Here is a 5099-nt window from a genome sequence, read left to right on the forward strand (position 1 = left end):
ATTCCCTTCATATATGCAGCATATTCCTACACAATTAACACTATTAATATTTTAGTCTAACACATTCATTTTAATAAAATTAAGGACTTAAATATAACTGATCAAAAAAACACACATACTTCTTCATGTGTAGCCCTGGCAAAGCTCTTTGACTCGGTGCAGTCACAGTGAGGCTTTTTGTTCTTGGACCGGATTCCCTTCATATATGCAGCATATTCCTACACAAATATCATTATTAATATTTTAGTCTAACACATTCATTTTAATAAAATTAAGGACTTAAACCCAATAAAATATGTGACTTACTTGATTCTCTTTACTACACTATTTCTCCAATAATATATCCACGTCAGTTCTATTGTACGTGGATAACAATTGTTTCCCTACCCTAGTCTTCACTGTTGCCGGAGTATCGTCCGATGTAATGTGAAGACTCTGTTTAAATTTATACCTCCAATTCTTATGCTTGTTTCCCATATCAAGGAAAGCATCCTGTTTTATGGCTGCGATATCGCACTCAGGTGGGATATAGAAGTGCTTCTGCATAAATTCACGTGTATATTTATATTAACAACACAGCATATATTTGAGATAAATATATGAATATACAAATAACTATCATAAATACAATAATATTTAATTATAACATACCATCAAGGCATCCCAAATATCCTCCTTCCTACGCTCTGATACATTCTTCCACTCGTCGCTAATCCTTACATAATTACTGCTCCTGACAAATACTCCGGTCATCCGTCTAAATTTGGAAGCGCTTTGTCCCACAGGCTGCCACGCGGGGTTATACTCACACACGATCCTTTGCCCATTGGGGATCTCCCACAACTTGTGACATGACTTGACACTCAAAACATGGTAGCGGGTGGTACCATTTTGATCTATACCTAATACATTACGGATTTAAACAAGTTAGTTACATATTTAAACTAACTACATATTAAAATAAAAAAAAATATATTACAATTTTTTAGCACATATACTTACCTATCGTCCGAACCTCGTCCACCGCCAACAGGCGTGTAGCAGCATCATCGGGATGCGTGTCCTATGCGGCACCATCCTCATCACCCACATTGCTATCGGGGGGCTGTGTTTCATCACTATCATCCACTTGTGGTCCGGTGGGGTACGGGTGCCACTCAAAATGGCCATGTGAAACAATCCCCATATTGCTCAACATCGTGAAGTCAAGCGTGAAAGGTGTGGATGTTTCCGGCTCTGGCAGAATATGCTGAGAATCTCCATGAATGTCACCACCAAAGCCAAAGTCCTGCCCCGCATGGGTCTGCCTTTCCACATGATGTGGAAATACTGGTCTATACCCTTCTTGCTCCATATCAGCCCGGGGGGATGAGCCCAATGCCTGGGCGCCAGATGTCAACCGCACGGTCGGTTGCTTCTATGCTTTTCTCTTTCCCCTATAACTCATATCTCTCTGCAAAATACGTTACGAACCGAATTAGTATTTAAAATAAGTAAATATGTAAAGTAATCACACATTTAAAATTTTAAACATATACTAGTTACTCAATTAATTATATATCGTTTACTCATCGTACATATAAATTTTATGGTTAACATAAAAAACAATTACAAATTAATGTACATATTGCTTTTTAAAAATAAAAATAAAAACATTCTTCATTCACATTCAACTTCTATCATTTTTTCCTCAAATTTAATATATATGCATTCGTTAGATGTCGGGGACTTAAATAAAATAAATCTAGCTAGGGTACGAAGTCAATTTATTTATTTTTTTTTTTTTTTCCTATTGTCAAAGTTTTTGGTTGTATAACATTTATAAGTATTAATAGGGCAAAACCTAAACAATATACAAGTCTAAATTTAAATGCATTTATTATTATATATCACTAAACAAATTAAATAAAGGGTTAAATACTAAATTAGTCTCTGGGTTTCACAACTTTATTTTTTTCCCATTGGGATTTCATTTTTATCACAAGAGGACCCTGTGGTTTTGATAATAGACCAAGTTAGTCATCCGTCAGTTGACTTAACGGAATTCCACGTGGACCAATCAAATGTTGACACGTAGCACCTACTTAATTTTTTTTTTAATTTAAAAAAATAAAAATGTATTTTCTAAAAAAATAAAAATAAAAAATAAAAAGAAAAAAGATTGGGGGTGGCTCGGCCACCCCCTTGGCCATTTGGGGGTGGCCGAAACCACCCCCAGTACCCACTGGGGGTGGTTCGGCCACCCCCATGGAGCCTTGGGGGTGGCCGAGACCACCCCCAATGGTGGATTGGGGGTGGTTTTGGCCACCCCCAAGGCTCCATGGGGGTGGCCAAGCCACCCCCAGTGGGTACTGGGGGTGGTTTCGGCCACCCCCTTAGCTCCAATGGGGTGGCCGAGCCACCCCCAGCGGATACTGGGGGTGTTTTCGGCCACCCCCTTGGTGCCCAGGGGGTGGTTTGGCCACCCCCATCCGACCAGATGGGGGTAGCCAGGCCACCCCCATGGCCAAAGGGGGTGGCTCCCAATCTTTTTTCCTTTTTTATTTTTTATTTTTTTTTTAATATATATTTTTTATTAATTAAAAAAAATTAAGTAGGTGCCACGTGTCAACATTTGATTGGTCAACGTGAAATTCCGTTAAGTCAACTAACGGTCAACTGACGGAGGACTAACTTGGTCTATTATCAAAACCACAGGGACCTCCTGTAATAAAAATGAAATCTTATGGGAAAAAAAATAAAGTTGTGAACCCTAGGGGGGTCTGAAGTATTTAACCCTTAAATAAATAAATCTAAGTTAATTACTCATTTCCGGATATAACCGATCAAAACCACATGATTGTTCATATATACCACGTGCATACCAAATAACAATCATAACACATAGCACGAATTACCTAATTAATTAACAAATTTACAATAAAGAACTATATCAAACAAAGCAAAAATTTAAATAAGTTGTATATAATAACATATATGTAAAATTGTTATATATAATATATATACCCGGCCATATATATACGTATATAGTACCCATATATATATTTCTTTATTTATTTATATATTTACAGTATATATATGGCCGGGTATATGGCCAGTATATATATATATATATATATATATATATATATATATATATATATATATATATATATATATCAAAAAAAATTGAAATGCATATAGCTAGGGAGGAACGACAGTGTAAATCAATTCATGTAAATATATCAACCATCTTGCACAAAACCAGATTCATAATTATTTTCTTTTCAAACGTATTACACAAAATTAGCACGTAATCACCCAAACTTGCATACAAACACCAAATCCAAATCAAACAAATAAATAAATACAAGGATGCATGTATATATATATATATACCTGTGAGGAGCTCTTGTAGGAGCTAGAAACGGAGGGAGTGAGGATGACGGCCAGAGATTGATGGTGGAGAGATAGCCGACGGGTTTAGCTGCGCGCAGTGGATCGGAGACGTCGTGAGAGAGAAACTTGAGAGAGAGAGAGTATATATACGGCCGGCGGGTGGAGAAGAGAAAAAAAAAAAAAAAAAAAACAAAGAAGCTTAATCGAGCTTCAGCTATGGCGGAAGAAAGAAAGAAAACCAGAGAAAACAAGAGAAAAAAGAAAAGCTGAGAGCTTGGGCGGTGGTAGTACTCTTCCAGCTGGGGGAAAGAAAAGATTAAAAAAAAAAAAAAAAAAAAATTCAAATAGGCCAGGCTTCTTAATTAAGAGGCATGGCGCGCTGCACATCGAGGAGATGGGACGTATGCGCGGGGGGGAGGGTCTCGAGGGGATTCCTGACGTGCCATGTGTTGCATGTCAGGATTTTTTATAAAAAAACTAAAATATAAATAAATATTTTAATTATAATTAAATAATTTTCTAACGGGCAAATTACCACGTCAGAATTTTCTAACGTGGTACATTGCCACGTCAGAAAATTCTGATGTGGTAAATGTTGACCCGTCAAAAAATATATAATTTTTTAAGTTTTAAAATCCGTAAAAATTTTTGGACATTGCAATATTTAACACGTCAGAATTTTCTGACGTGCTAAAACAAACATGTCAAAAAATTCTGACGTGGCACTATTCACGCGTCAAGAAAAAAATTTTTGACATGGCAACAAAACGTGTACTGTAGCCACGTCAGAAAATGATAGTTTTTTTGTAGTGAAATGATTTCCATAATAACTTGGCAATTAATTCCTAACGGTCAAAACCATAAAACTGAATAAAAGCTCATAAATAATATCAAATCATAAAATGTTTTCAAACAAATGTTTGTAACATATATTACAACAGAACATTCATTCGCTTGGGTTAGGAGATAAAAACTCCAATCAACTTTAAGTCATATTTTCATGCAATAACTTAACTCCTATCCAATTCAACCGTCTCAAAAACACATAGGTTCATACATATACATATCATGATGGGGCCTATTCTTATGCATCGCAAAAAAAGTGTAAAGGTAGTAACTTTCATGCATCATTCTTAACCCATCATTAAAACAACATGAAAAAGAGTTTGAAATTGGGATTTTTTTTTTTTTTTTTTTTTTTTTTTAAGATTATCTTGCTACTATATCACCACCAAACAAGTTAATTTGGCGAGTAGCATAAGGGAAAAAAACCTAGCTGCCAAAGAGAGGGGGGGGGGGGGCTCCCTCCTCCTCTCACCCTTCCCCCTCTCCCCCCTCTCCTTCTGTGCATTTTTTCCTGATTTTCTTTGTTTTTGTAAGTATTTTTGGGCCATAAATCAGCAACTCTAGCCGCTACCACCCACCCTCCAAGGTGCTGTGCCTCCCTTCTCCATCCGCTCCACCACGTGCCAACACTGGCTAGTGCTCGTCATCTCCTCCACTCCAGTCGCTGCTAATTTGCTGGCTGTGTTGCTCGTTTTATTTGTTTTGAATAATAGTTTTCTCTTTAAATTTGCTCTTTTGACCGATCTATGAGGAAAATGATGTAGTTTTTCGACCATTTTGGGCCGATGAGGAGGAGATCTAGTATTCTCAGGAGCAGATCTATGCTTTTATGGTTGTTTTTCTATTGGGGCTGGGTTGTCTCTGTTTTTTGTTGT

The sequence above is a fragment of the Corylus avellana genome, chromosome 6 (assembly GCF_965113065.1).
Source record: "Corylus avellana chromosome 6, dhCorAvel1.hap1.2, whole genome shotgun sequence".
Lineage (NCBI taxonomy): Eukaryota > Viridiplantae > Streptophyta > Magnoliopsida > Fagales > Betulaceae > Corylus > Corylus avellana.